At 44.2% G+C, this 15,862-nt stretch overlaps 1 non-coding gene across 1 annotated transcript; it reads right to left on the reverse strand.

Annotated features, from left to right (window-relative positions):
* Window positions 1-11,281: 11,281 nt before the first annotated feature.
* On the reverse strand, window positions 11,282-11,419 carry LOC114807198. Its single transcript, XR_003755251.1, has one exon. It is a non-coding gene; the product is annotated as a small nucleolar RNA SNORA7 (small nucleolar RNA).
* Window positions 11,420-15,862: the final 4,443 nt, after the last annotated feature.

A 15,862-nucleotide genomic window follows, 5' to 3' on the forward strand; every position in this document is an offset into this window, starting at 1 on the left:
ACTTGTCTGCTGTGTGACCGTGGGAAAGTCAGTTAATTTCTCCGTGCCTCAGCTCCCTCATCTGCAAAATGGAGATTCAATATCTGTGCTCCTTCCTACATGGGACCTGATTTTCTTGTGTCTACTGTAGTGTCTAGTATAGTGCTTGACACAAAGTAAGTGCTTAAATACCGCACAACTATTTTTGATGGATAGGAAGTTAAAACAGAGTGAGTATATATGACCTGTTCTAGGAGTTTCTATAGGTATGGAAGGCAGGAGACGGGGCAATAGTTGGAAGGGACTGTTGGGTAGAGAGAGGGTTTTGTTTTTTTTTAATTGGGTAGACTTGCACACGTTTGGAGGCAGAGGGGAAGGAGTCTGGGGAATGAGAAGTTGGAGGTGGCACTGAGGGAAGAGAGGAGAGGATTCAGCTGATGTGATTCTAAAGAGGTGAGAAGTGATAGGGTCAGAAGTGCAGATGGATTCAAGGAGCAGGTGAGAAAGCTCCTCTTGGAAGGCAGCTGGGAAGCAGGAGAAAGATAATCAAATAGAAATAGAGTACTGAGTGATTGCTGAGGAGATTTGGAAAATTTTAAGTCTGATGGCTTAGAGTGTCCCAAACAAATAGTTGGTGAAGTCATCAGGGGTGAGAAAGGGAAGTGAGGGTGAGGAAATCAGGGGTTGCAGGAGGGAGTTAAAGATTTGGAAGAGCAGGGGTGGTGGGTGGGTAAGTCAATGCAGGAGGTGTCATCCACATAGGTAAATGAACACCATTTTCCTATTCACTTAGCAAACTGATTTAGGATTTCAAAAACATTTCCACAGCAACCTCCCTTTCTATTTCCCTTCTTTCAGTGTGCTTTCCAGAGTGTGCTATTGAATTTGAATGCCAGCATTTCTTACAGTCATCACTCACTGACTTGAATAGGGTGATTATAGACCGTTTCAATTGAGCATTCGATAATGATATATATTTAGCCTATCCAATGGCTGAATGGTTAGTGCAGGTTTGCCTGAATAAGATATGAACGATAACACTTTAAAAATTATGCATGGAAATTACATATGCTATTCATTTATACCATACTTATTTTAATACGTTTATATTATAATTACAATACATTATATTATAATTCCACGTTATGTATTGTATTTACAATTTACAAAAATCAAATTCAAAATCTATGACAATTAGCATATATCTATGTTGTTTTATGTATAATCTATGTTGATTATATAACCACTCAGCTAATCAAGCAATACTATTTACTGAGTGCTTACTCCAGGTAAAGCATAGCTCTAAGAGTTTGGGAAGAAATAACAGCTCCATGCTCACAGGGAGTTTACAGTCTAGTGGGGGAAGAAAGAAATTAAAAGAAATTACAGGTAGGAGGAACCAGTAGACTATAAAGGTAGATATGCTACAGCCCGAGAAGTATCCAAATGCCTAGGTGATAAGGAAATGCTGACATGGTAAAAGAATGGGGAAAAAGGGTGGAGAGGTGAGAGATTAATTGGGAAAGGCTTTCTAACAAGGTGTGATTTCAGCAGGGTTTTGAAGATGGGGAGAAAACTGGCTTGCTGGATGTGAAGGGACAAGGAGTTTCAAGCAAAAGATAGGCAGAGAGGGAAGAAAGGAGGGGACAAGTGTTTATATGAAGTGTGAAGAGACGGGTGAGGCTCAGATGGAAGGGGTAGAATTCAAAAGGAGGCAGGATATCTCTTAAGAGAGAGTTGGAAAGGGTGAGAGAGTGGATGCAGGTAGAAGGGAGCTGGGAACTGGGGAGGTGAAAGGGGGATTTGGGAGAGTTCACTCACCATTGTCATCTCCAGTGATCTCAATCAATAGTGGTATTTACTGATTGCTTACTGTGTGCAGAGCACTGTACTGAGCACTTGAAAGAGTTGGCAGACACAATCCTGAATACCCCAAACTGGAACCCCTAATCCATAACATTTACAAAGGGGACTTGCTTAAAGAAGCACAATTACACACTCCTTTATATATACAAAGCTAAGCAAATGTTCCAACTCGGACTGACCCCTGTGATGAAGCTATTTCTTTATCCCATTTCACGGGGTGTGGGCATGGTGAATTTTATCCTATGAATACTGCAATCAAGGTTGGACGTGGTAAGACATCATCACTTCCCAAATCTGCTGATTTCACTGCCCTGGGCTTGGTTCAGGAGATGATAGCTTTGCCTAGCAAAGTACTGCTATAACCTGACTAGTAATAATAATACTACTAACCATAATAATAATAATAATAGTGTTTGTTAAGGGTTGACTATGTGTAGAGCGTTATAGTAAGCACTAGGACAGATACAAGTTAAGCAGATGGATACAGTTCCTGTCTCACTTGGGGCTCACAATCTAATAGTGCTCCTTATTGGTTCCATGAAAATAGAGAGTTAAGCTAAAGAGAGCTAAATGGAGTTTAGTTTCCCAGAGGAAATAATGCATTTATGCAAGAACCAAGATCCAAAAAGCTGACCAAAGCAATAAAGGTTAAAAACCAGTGTTTTCAAATAAAATAAATCTGGTTACTCTTCCTCCAAAGAGTCCTATCTTTTAACCCCCTCCATTTATCCCAGATGATCATGCCCCCCTTAGGACTCCCTTCCCAATCTCCTCTTCTTGATGCACGAATCCACAACCTCAACTTCATTCTTTTCGTCACATTTAATTCTCTTGCTTCCCCATTCCTTCATCCATCTCCGATCACCAACCCCTGGATCACTTCCACGGTACACTTCCTCCACTATGCTCTTCATGCCGAGGAGTGTGATTGGTGGAAATTCAGAACTCTAATCAACCTCATCCATCTCAAACTCATCTTCACCTGCTATAACCTTGCTACCCATTTTCCCCTTCTGCCACCACCCACACTGAAACATAATTATCATTATCATTATAGTATTCATTAAGCGCTTACTATGTGCCATGAACTGTACTAAGCACTGGGGTGGATATCAGAAAATTAGGTTGGACACAGTCCCTGTCCAATGTGGGGCTCATAGTCTTATATCCCCATTTTACAGATGAGGTAACTGAGGCCCAGAAAAGTGAAGTGACTTGCCCAAGGTTACACAGCAGACAAGTGGCAGAATTGGATTAGAACCCATGACCTCTGACACCCAGGCCAGTGCTCTATCCACTACTCTATGCTGCTTCTCCTACACATAAACAAGTGCTTATTTCTGTGTGTGTGTGTGTGTGAGAGAGAGAGAGAGAGAGAGAGAGACTGCGTCCTTCAATTTGCACACTAGAGGAAAATGGGGGAAAAGCAAACTTCCTGGTTTCTTCAAGTAACCATTTTCATTTCCACTGACACGTAAATCAATAAATGGTATTTACTGAGCACTTACTTTGTGCAAAGCACTGTACTAAGTGATTGAAAGAGTACAGAACAGTAGAACTGGTAGATGTTTACTTACTACAAGGAGCTTATAAGCCTAGAGGGAAACAGAAAATAAAATAAATTATGGATATGAACATAAGTGCTGTGGGTTGAGGGTAGGGTGAATATAAGTGCTAAAAGTGTACAATGGGAAGCAGCATGGCTTAGTGGAAAGAACACGGGCCGGGTAATCAGAAGGACTTGGGTTTTAATCCCTGCTCCACCGCTTGTCTGCTGTGTGACCTTGGCAAGTCACTTCACTACTCTGGGCCTCAGTTACCTCATCTGTAAAATGGGGTTTAAAACTGTGTGCCCCATGGGGGACAGGGATGGTATCCTACCTGATTAACTTGTATCTACCCCAGAGCTTAGAACAGTGCTTGGCACATAGTAAGCACTTAACCAGTACCATAATAATAATTATTATGACACATCCAAGTGCATAGGTGACCCAGAAGAGAGAGGGAGTAGGTGAAATGAAGGTATTTAAGGTAAGGCCTTTTGGAGGAAATGTGATTTCCATAGAGCTTTGAAGATGGGATGTGTGGTGGTCTGCCATATATGAAAGAGACGGGAGTTCCAGGCCAGAGGGCAGATGTGGACCAGAGTTTGGTGGTGAGATAAACAAGATGGAGGTTCAGGGAGTAGGTTGATGTTAGAGGAGGGAAATGAGGTGGCTAAGTTGTCGTAGGAAATCAATGAGGTACGGTAGAATGGAACACGTGGACTAAGTGCCTTAAAACCAAGGGTAGGAAGATTCTGTGTGATGTTTTGGCAAATGGGCAACCACTTGAAGTTCTTGAGGAGCAGGAAGATGTGGAATTAACTTTTTAAGAAAAATAATCCAGGCAGCAGAGCGCAGAAAGGACTGTGGTGGGGAGAGATAGGAGGCTGATGCAGTAGTCAAGTCAAGATATGATGACTGCTTGGATCACTGTGGTTGCAGTTTGAATGGGGAAGAAAGGGTGGCTTTTAGCAATGATGTGCAGGTAGAACTGACAGGATTTGGAGACAGATTGAATATGTAGGTTGAATGAGAAATATGAGTAGAGGATAAAGCCAAGGTTAATGGCTTATAATAATAATAATAATGTTGGGATGCGACAGAGAGGAGAGTGATGCTGTCTACAGTGATGAGAAAGACACATGGAGGACAGAATTTGGGGGAGAAGATGAATTTAATCAATGAGAGTATAATCTAATGGAGGAGGCAGGTATACAAAATGACTCACAATTGTTGATAAATTAGGTAGTGCAGCCAATATGCCAGGATGAAATAGCAGAATAAGTGAACGAACAGCTGAATGTACAGATGGACATAAACACAAAGGATGGGTATAAATACACAATTTCTGGCAATGGCTGTTTGGTTGACTTGAGATATTCATATGGACAGGCCAATTCTGTGTCCCCCTCTCACCTCGTCTTCATTTTCTGACCAGGTTTACCTGGGACATCTCTCTGTCTGCTCTGAAAAACAGGGCTTTTCTAAGGTCGAGATTCTGCAAATTAGCAGAGAAGGAATAATGCAAGAACCCAACTCCCAGAATGTGGTGTGGCTCAAGGGAAAGAGGCTGAGTCAGGAGGTTGGAACTCTGGGTTGCAGCTAGAGTGGCCTCTTCTGTGACCTCTACCAAGTCACTTAACCTCCCTGAACATCAATTTCCTCATCTGTAAAATAGGGATGAGTTGTCTGCTCTATCTGTCTCTTTAACTGTGAGCCCCCTGTGGGGCTCACAAGTAAGCCCCGTATGGGACTGGGACCGTGTCCAATCTGATGATCCTGCCTCTATTCTAGTTCCGGATACAGTGCTACTTCACATAGTAAGCTTTTAGTGACTATAGTGATTATTAAGTTGAATTTGTGAATGTGAGGACAAATGACATTGGACTGTAAGCTCCCTGTGGGCAGAGATGGTGAGTTTTGCTTCTTTTGTACTTTCCCACCAGCTTTATCCTCAATAGGTCCTCAGTAAATTCCACTGACTAATGACACTTTCTAGCTGTGTATAGACCACAGGCTACAGCTAAGTCATCCACAGCCTGGGTCCCAACAAGTAAGCCCCATATGGGCAGGGATCATCTCTCTTTATTGTTGAATTGTACTTTCCAAGAGCTTAGTACAGTGCTCTGCACACAGTAAGTGCTCAATAAATATGATTGAATGAAAGAATGAAGGTAAAACTGCATTTCAGATGATAAAATTCTGAGCCCATGCTCTGAAACCTGGGGTTACAGGACTTTATGATTTGTGCTGCAGAAGATAAGCTTAAATCAATGGGGTCCAACCAGATAAATTCCCAGAAGCAAACTGGAAACTTTACAAAATGATAAAAGTAATGTGAACTTTCCTTGGGTGAAGTATTAGTTGGGCTGTCTTTTTTTTTTTACAATATTTGTTAAGCTCTTACTCTGTGCCAGGCACTGTGTTTAGCATTGGGGTAGATACAAGATAGATTGGACACAGTCCCTGTCCCACATGGGGCTCACAGCTTTAATCACAATTTTACAGATGAGGGAACTGAGGCACAGAGAACTTAAGTGATTTGCCCAAGGTCGCACACCAGGCAAGTAGTGGATCCAGGATCAGAACCCAGGTCCTCTGACTCCCCAGTCCATGTTCATTCCACTAGACCATGCTGCTTCTCATGGGTCTCATGGCCCTTGGGTCTTTTTGTCATTGGGGAGTGGTTTTAGACAGGTTAGCTCATGTTTCAACTGGTTGATGATAACTGTAGAATTGAAAAACTCATTATGAGCAGGGAATGTGTCTGTTTGTGCTTACTCTTCCAAACACTTTAGTAGAGTGCTCAGCACACAGTAAACGCTCAATCAATAAGATAGTCTGACATTCACTGTGTGCCCATGCTCAGTGGAAAGAGCACGAGCTTTGGAGTCAGAGATCATGGATTCGAATCCCGGCTCTGCCACTTGTCAGCTGTGTGATTGTGGGCAAGTCATTTAACTTCTCTGTGCCTCAGTTACCTCATCTGTAAATTGGGGATTAAGACTGTGAGCCCCACGTCCCATGGGACAACTTGATTCCTCTGTGTCTACCCCAGTGCTTAGAACAGTGCTCTGCACATAGTAAGTGCTTAACAAATACCAACATTATTATTATTATTACTAAGCACTGAGGTAGAGACAAGATAGGTCAGACACATTTCCTGTCTCCCAGGAAGTTCACGGTCTAAATAGGAAGGAATCATTTCTGGTCCCGGTTTCCCTTCTCTATGGCAACTGCAACCAACACTTGTATCTCAGAAGGGGGCCTGGGTTTTCCAAAACTTGGGAGAACCACCAATGGATTTGAGGCAGAGAGGAGTAGGGGGATGGGGTCACCAAAGGGGAGTTGAAAATATTTCCTGCCATCAGCGGCTGCCACATCCTCAGGGAGAGCAGGATTAGAACCCTATGGGATCACATCCCTGTTCCACCTTTTCTCTAAACGTTGGCACCAATAGGAAACGTCTTACACTGGCCTGGTTTACTTCAAATTCCAAATTTTTGTTCCATCATAACACGGAGGAAAATATCAGCAAAATGAATCAGTGGAGTCTCAAATCCACTTCCCACAAACAGGCTCCAGCTGAGCGAAGTCAGGGGATGTTAAGTGGTTTCTTTTAATGTTGTTTTTCATGAGTTCAAACTGTATCGATTTCACCGGCTGGCACATTTATTAAGTTGCCCGGAAATAGTACATTATGGGGATAGGACAGGTGCAATCCTTCAGCATAGCCAGTAGGCCTGAGCAGAGTAAACATACAAACTGCGTTTCACCTTTACTCATACAGAGGCTGAAAGAGTTGCTGATGTCGAAGTCTGGGACTGCCCACTTATCTTCCCTCTGCATTCAGTTGGCTGTCTAGAGGGGCTACCACCTGCCCACACATATATCAGACAGGAGACCTGGGAAGTAACCTGGTCTAGTGGATAGAACATAGGCCTGAGGAGTCAGAAGGACCTGGGTTCCAATTCCAGCTCCGTCACATGTCTGCTGTGTGACCTTGGGCAAGTCACTTTGCTTCTCTGTCCCTCAGTTACCTCATCTGTAAAATGTGGATTAAGAGTCTGAGCCTTGTGGGGCAGGGACTGTGTCCAATCTGATTAACTTGTATCTCCTCCAGTGCTTGGCAAGAAGTGCTTGACAAGTACCGCAGTTATTATTATAATTAAGAGACGGACAGAATGCAACATGGGTCAAGCCGAAACACAGAGAAGACATGTTGACTTCACAAGCATCATTTTGTAGACGTAAACTCCCTCTAGACTCTAAGCTCCTTGTGGGCAGGGAACCTGTCTACCAACTCTGTTACTCTTCTCTCCCAAGTGCTTAGTACAATGCTCTGCATACAGTAAGCTCTCCGCAAATACGATCGATTGCCAGAATTTGCACTATCCTAGAGCATTTCTCCAGGGAAATCCCTAAACCCCTGACCTGTGAACTCCGGTGACCCAGGACTCAGCATAAGGAACTGGCAGAGGGAAATTAGGGATTTAAGAACTCTACAGAGGACGTAAAATCATCCAGGACCAGATCGGAAAGGAGTTGGACCAGCTAAAAAGCTGAAGGCCTAAAATAAAATCAGGCTAATAGCCACCCTAGTGCAGTTCCTAGCATCCTTCTTCCTTCACTATGGGCAGGAAACATGTCTGCTAATTCTGTGGTATTGTAAGTAGTGGATAGACCATGGGCCTGGGAATCAGAAAATCATGGGTCCTAATCCTGACTCTGCCTCTTGTCAGCTATCTGACCTTGGGCAAGTTCCTTCATTTCTCTATATCTCAGTTACCTCATCTATAAAATGGGGATTGAGACTGTGAATCCCATATGGGACAAGAACTGTGTCCCACTCAACTTGCTTGTATCCACCCCAAAGCTTAGTAGAGTGCTTGGCATATAGTTCGTGCTTAACAAATACTATCATTATTGTGATTATTATTACTCTCCCAAGTACTTAGTACAGTGTTCTGCACATAGTAAGTGTTCAACCTTTGAATGATTGGTTGATTCCTTCTACGGAAATGCCTTTTACACTACCAGGAGTGTCCCCTGGTTGACTGAGTCTAGTCTATAAGCTTGCTGTGGGCAGGGAATGTGTCTGTTGGATTGCTATATTGTTTTCTCCCAAGAGTTTAGAACAGTGCTCTGATATAGTATGCAGTCAATAAATGCGATCGACTGACAGAGTCTCATTGTGGAAGTTGTAGTCCACAGGAAAGGAGCTCCTAAAATGAATTTGGCATGTTGTCTCTGGTGGCCATAAGATAGCATTTATTCTACATCCACCTAGAGAAGCAGCATGGCTTAGTGGATAGAGCATGGGTTTGGAGTCAGAAGGACCTGCATTGCAATCCCAACTCTGCCATTCGTCTGCTCTGTGACCTCAGGCAAGTCATTTCATTTCTCTGTGCTTCACTGTCTTCAGCTATAAAATGGGGATTAAGACTGTGAGCACCATGTGGGACATGGACCGCCGTCCAACTTAGTTAGCTTGTATCTATCCCAGCACTTAATAAAGTGCCTGGCCCATAGTAAGTGCTTAACAAATAACATAAAAAAGTGCCTTTCTCTGTGCAGTGCCTATAACTGCTGCTCCTACTGTTTGTTATCTATAAAGGGACAGAGGCCTCAACTGTAGTTCTATAGACTGTAAGATCCTTTCTTTTAATGTTATTTGCTAAGTGCTTACTTTGTGTCAAGTATCGTTCTAAGCCCTGGGGTAGATAGACGTTTCTCAGGTTGGATACTCTCCCTGTCTCACATGAGGCTCACAGTCTAAAGTGGAGGGAATAGGATTCAATTCTCATTTTAAAATGAGGTATCTGAGGCACAGAGAAGTTGTGACTTGCCCCAGGTGACACAACAAGCAGTTGGCAGAGCAGGGGTTAGAACTCAGGTCCTCTGACTCCCAAGCCTGGACTCTTTCTGCTAGGCCAAACTGCTCCTCATGGTCAATGATTTCATCTACCACTCAGGTAAACGGTACTCTCCCAAGGACTCAGTACAGTGCTCTGCACACACTAAACACTTAATAAATACCACTGTTTGATTGATCTGAAGGTAATTATGAGCAAGTCCATTTTTGAAGTAAAAACTCCCAGTCAAGGCAGTAGACTCCCTTGGTAGTAGGTGTTTTTTTAACCACTCAGCACTGATAAAAGGTTGTGGGAGAAATTACACTAGTTCCATCTCACCCAACAACAATGGTCTAATAACTCCCATACCCCATGCTACCTATTTTAGTCATTCCAGGATTGAAAAGTAAGAGCATGGCTCAGAAAAACCATGAACATTCTCACAGAGTTCAAAAGGATATACAAAGCACTGTATAGTTCATTGGGTGGATAGTGGAGGGTGGAACACATACCTACGGCTGACAGTGGAATAATGTGACAGATCACAAGCTCCTAGCGGGGGAAGCTGAATATGTTTTAATCAGTGCGTCGCTAAACAATAAACAAGAAGACTAATAGCCATGGTGCTGAGGTAAGCACACAGGGACCTCAAAGAATTAAACATATTTAACATTATTAAGTTCAGAACCTTAGATCCATCAGCCTCCAGCATAACACTCTGCATACAATAAGCACCCGATAGAGTACTCTGCCCCTATCAGGGTCACACCTGGAGAGTTTCCAGTACTGTACCAGTCTCAGCTATGGGAGAGAGAGTCAAGCAGAAGTCTACCCAATCCATTCCTAGCTTGGGCAGTGGCTAGCGAATGGAAGGCAATCTCCTACAAGTCAAAACTCACCCATTCTGGGCAGCAGTGGCATGGGAGAGAGTCAAGGATGGAGATTCAAGATTACTGTGCAGAAGGAGGCTCTGGTAAAGCACTTCTGTATTTTTACCAAGAAAACTCTATGAATACACTACCAAAGCGATTGCAGATGGAGAGCGGTGCGTTCCGGGAGAGATGTGTCCGTGGTGTTTGTATGGGTTGGAAATGACTCGACGGCATAAGACAAGAGTACTCTGCATCCAGTAGGTGTCCAGTACAGAACCTGTCACCCTAGTACAGTGCTCTGTGCAAAATAGGCATCCAGTACAGTACCGTACACCCAGTAAATGCCCAGAACGGTCACATGCCCATAGTAGATGCCCAGTGCAGTGCTCTACACATAGGTTATCAGTACAGTGGCCTGAAAAATAAGGTTTCTAGTATAGTGTCCTGCATCAGAAAGATGCCCAGATCAGTGTTTTGCACAACAGTAGGTACTCAGAACAAAGACATTCAAAAAGGACATAAATAACCCCATTTCTGGGTCAGAGCAATGACCCATCGAGTCCAACATTCTGTCTTGAACAGTTACAACAGGATGCTTTGGAGGAACCGAGAGCACTGAAGTATTGTTCGAAGTTCTTGTCTGCATAGGCACAGGGCATTAAAGCCAACAGGGCCCTCTGACGTGGTTCAAGACTTCAAAATGGAACTGGGGCTGGAGTGGACTCTAGCGCATCACCTGCTGGGACATAAAAGCGTAAGAGACATATACATTCCTCTACTTGTTACCTACTTCAGAGGGCAAAAGTCAAGGGGCAACCTGACCAGGATCTGGGCTCAGCCTCTTCATTGGAATTTGTGGGATAAAAGGGGTTTTTTTTGGTTTTGTTCTGTTTTTTTTTATGGTATTTGTTAAGTGCTTACTTTGCTTCAAGCACTGTGCTAAGTCTTCCTTCTCCTGTCCTGTGCTGTCGAGTTGTCTTCGACCCATAGCAAAGCCATGGACACATCTATCCCAGAACGCCCCACTTCCATCTGCAATCGTTCTGGTAGTGGATCCAGAATAAAAATATGGAAATGATTTACCACTGCCTCCTTCCATGCTGTAAACTTGTCTTTGCACTTGATTCTCTCCAGTGCTGCTGCTGCCCAGAACAGGTGAGTTTTGACTTGTAGCAGATTGTCTTCCAGTCGCTAACCACTCCCCAAGCTAGGAATGGAATCGATATGTCTCTGTCTGACTCTCCCTCCTGTAGTTGAGACTGGTAGAGTATTGGGAACTCTCCAGATGTGACCCTGAGAGGGGGGCTGTACTAAGTACTGGAGTAGATGCAAGTTTATCAGGTTGGACACAGTCCCTGTCCCACATGGGGCTCACGGTCTTCATCCCAATTTTACTAATGAGGTAACTGAGGCATAGAGAAGTGAAGTGACTTGCCTAAGGTCGCACAGCAGACAAGTAGCAGGGCCAGAATTACAATGCAAGTCCTTTTAACTCCCAGGCCCATGATCTATTCACTAAGCCGTGCTACTTCTCCTGAGATCTTTGCAGCTGTATTTCCCAAGCTGCGTAAAATCCTCCTGTTCATCCCCTCAAGCATTATTGTGGGGGGGAGAGGGTGCTGGAGGGTGTTTACTGGTTCTAGAAACTTAAGTAGGAGATGGAATGTTGCCTAGAAATTTTAGTAGAACACTTTAGCTCCCAAGAAATGCACTCAGAAATGATCATTGTAATCCTCTGCAGCTGTCTTTCTCTCCTATCCTCCCTGCAACACCTACACATCGAACAAACAATCTCAGAGATTTGCCAAACACCCTGAAAAAAATCAACTCAAGGATTTTACATAAACGGCCTTTTTAATCAGCAATTACATTGACAGAAAAAAATTTAAAGGCAGCTGCAGCAAGCTAATTCTGTTCTTTCCTGTATGTGTGCGATCCACTATCTCCCCCATTAGGCTGTACATGTCACAAGGACAGGAACTGTATCTTTTCCACAGCCCAGTGCTCTGCTTAATGTAGGTGCTCATTGCTGGAAGCAGTGTGGCCTTGTGGAAAGAACACAGGCCTGAAAGTCAGAGGACAAGGGTTCTGATCCTGGCTCGGCCTCTTTCTTTCTGTGTGACCTAGGGCAAGTCACTTAACTTCTCTTTGCTTCAGTTTCTTCAACAGTAAAATGAGGGTTCATTACCTGTACTTCTTTCTTAGACTGTGAATCCCAAGTGGGACAGTGACTCTGCCCAACCTGATTAATTTGTATCAACCTCAATGCTTAGAACAATGCTTGACACATAGCAAGCAATTAACAAATGTGGTACTTACTAAAACATTGTTCTGTAAATAGGAGATGCTTAGTATACTGCACTGCACTCAATAATAATAATAATGCAATTACAATATAATTGAAATAACAATAACAATGATAATAATAATGTTATTATTGTATTTCAATGCCTGTTGGGATTGTGTTATTTTAAAAAACACTTTCTAAGTGCCAAACTCTAGAACAGCTAGATGCAAGATAATCAGGCCAGACTCAGTCCCTGTCCCACTTAGGGCTCACAAGCTAAGTCATCCACAGCCTCCCTCTCCTGCAGCTCCTACTGCAGCTCAGAACTGGGCATGTGTTTGCAGAGATCTGGGAGGGGAATACAGTTTCTGGAAGTGGTTCCGGATGGCGTCATTGCAACCTCCATAACGCATAATATTGTAGCTAATGACTGTTCTTTCCGGGCCACCCAAGGCTCAGCCAGTATCTGCACATGCTGCTGGGGGCCCTCAGAGGTGGTCAGAGGCCACCCCCTTCACTGCGCAGACTAACTAGCCCATTCTTCAAGTGCTACTTGGCTAAGAGAATCTCCCTTTGGCAACTTCCACATCTCACCTTGGGTTTCAACCACCTTCCACATCCCTTCCTTTTGCCCAGGGTACCAGCTTTGTGTGTGTGTGTGTGTGTGTGTGTGTGTGTATTCTCATCTGTTAGTAATAATAATAATTGAGGTATTTTTTAAGGGCTTACTATACACCAGGCACTGTAATAAGTGCTGGGGTGGATACAAGCAAATCTATTGGACCCAATCCCTGTCCCACATGGGGCTCACAGTCTCAATCTCCATTTTACAGATGAGGTAACTGAGGCCCAGAGAGTGAAGTCTACTGTGTGACCTTGGGCAAGTCACAAGTGGAAGAGGCAGGATTAGAACGCATGACCTCCTAACTCCCAAGCCCATGTTCTATTGACTACGCCATGCTGCTTCTCTGTTGCCATATGTGTTTGTGCATCTGCCAGGGTGTGCGTGGGGGCAGAGGTGCGTGTGCATGTGAATGCATCTGATTTGTGCCTCTGAGTGTTTATTTGTGTATGTGAATGCGTGTGTGCATGTGCATCTGTTGAGGAATATGTTTATCTGCCTGGATATGTGCATCTGCTGTTATATGTTTATGCATCTGCCTGTGTGTGTATGTGTGTGTGTTTGTGTGCGTGCATGGGCATGGACTGACCTGGCCAAGTTCATTCACAGTCGGATTCTATTGTGGGAGGCTGTTTGTTCCCCCGAGTGACAACCCTTTCCCCTCCAAACTCTGGCTCTTTCTTCCAGCAGTGCTTCTCCAGAACATCTGCCTCTTCTGCTGGTCAAGAAAGCTAGGACCCCACATGAAGGACTGAGACCCAGTGACAATCAGGCCGTCTTGTGAAGTGTGAGTGACATCCAGGGCTTGGCCTTTTGACAAGGACACGGGTCCTACAGAGGACGGGGATGGGCCACTTGTTCGGTCTGTGGAACCCTGAGGGGATCCGAGGATATTCATCCCCTACACTTTGCCCCACGGTTCTCCATTGATAATCCAGAGGATTGTGCCCCATTACTTCTCTTAAATTGTGAGCCCTGTGAGCCTGGGGAAGGAGATGAGGCATATAAAGGCGTGTCGGGGATGGGAACAGGGATAGCTTAAACAAACGGTCTCCAATCAGGTTGCCTTATATGTCCCCCAGTGCTAAGCAGAGTGCTGCCACTTAAGTAAATGCTTAGTAAATGCCATCATCATCAATGAGCAGGACACATCAGCCCATCACCCACCCATAGCACTTACATTCCATGGACATAGGAATAGTCTTTATTTACATATTTATATATATTTAATTGTACATTTAATGATTTATTTAGCTAGCTCATCTTGATCCATTTGTCCTACTGCCTGCTCTACCCTTATACTTTTCTCTGGCATTCACAAGCTGTAGGTATGTTTTGTCTGCCTCCCCCATTAGACTGTAAGTCCCTCGAGAGTAGGGGACACACATGGCTTGCTGTTGCTGTACTCTCCCAAGAGCTTAGTACGGTGTTTAGCACTCAGTAGTCACTCACTAAAAACTCTAGATTGATTCTAAGTCAGTTGAAAATCATGTCTTTAAAATTCTCAGCAGATTAAAGTTCGACTTCAGCAAATTTACCTAGGAAGTAGCCCCTCTCCATCCTTTCTATCAAGTGCTTAGTACAGTGCTTTGCACTCAGTAAGCATTCGATAAATATGATTAATAATAACCAATGATATTTACTGAGTGCCTTCTACGTGCAGAGCACCATACTAGTGTTTGGAAAAGTACACTACAGTAGAGTTGGTAGGAACTTACCTGTGGGTTCCCTGCCCACAGTTACTCCATTTCTGCAGGTTTCCTAGACATCCTCCTTCACCTCCCATTACACACAGCCCACATTCACCCACCTCTCGCTCTGTTCCCGCCCCCTCCCCCAGTTATTGTAAATTTTATGTATTTAATTATTGCAGCTCTAAAGTTGTGGGTCTCACTCCTGCTGGTTGCTACTGTGGCAACCCCAACCCCTCTGTTTCCAGCAACACTTCCAACCCCACCTCCCCTCTGAGGGGCAGTGTCAGGGCTGGGCCCCGCAGCTGGGGGTGGAGATGAGGATCAGAAGAAGCTGTAAGAGAGGACACGAGGCACTTCACCCCACCAGTGCCACCTGCTGCTGCCAACATGAGAAGCAAGGTGGTCTAATGGAAGAAGCACAAGCTAGGAGTCAGAGGACCTGGGTTCTATTCCCATCTCTGCAACTTGTCTGCTCTGTCACCTTGAGCAAGTCAATTCATCTCTCTGGGCCTCAGTTTCAACATCTACAAAATTTGGGTATTGAGCTCTGAGTGGGACAGGGATTATGTCTCTCCTGGTTGTTTTACAACTACCTCAGTGCTTACTTAGTACAGTGCTCAGAAGATTAAAAAAAATTATGGAATTTGTTAACTGCTTACCTTGTGACAAGCACTGTACTAAGCCCTGGGGTAGATACAAGCAACTTGAGTTAGACAGTTCCTGTCCCCCAGAGGGCTCACAGTCTTTATCCCCATTTTACAAGGAAGTGAAGTGACTTGCCCAAGGCCACATAGCAGAAAAGTGGCAGAGCCGGGATTAGAACCCATGACCTTCTGGCTTCCAGGCCCGTATTCTATCCCCTACGACACACTGTTCAAATTCCACAATTATTATTATTACTTGTTCTTTTTGCATCCTATCTCCATCCTGCCCCAGTCTTGGCTACCAAGATTCTGAAACTGTGGTGGTGAAAGGGAAAGGACTGGGGGTCAAAGGCAGCAATGAGGTCTGCCCTCGCAATGGGGGTCTGTCACATTGGCAAGTTGGATGAGCAGGGGATGGAGGATCTAGAGTGGAGAAGGAATAGAGAGGGGCATGGGAAGACCAGATACAGGAAAGGGGAATATGTTCCAGAGTGGAGGG

This window comes from Ornithorhynchus anatinus, chromosome X1 (genome assembly GCF_004115215.2).
Source record: "Ornithorhynchus anatinus isolate Pmale09 chromosome X1, mOrnAna1.pri.v4, whole genome shotgun sequence".
Taxonomy (NCBI): domain Eukaryota; kingdom Metazoa; phylum Chordata; class Mammalia; order Monotremata; family Ornithorhynchidae; genus Ornithorhynchus; species Ornithorhynchus anatinus.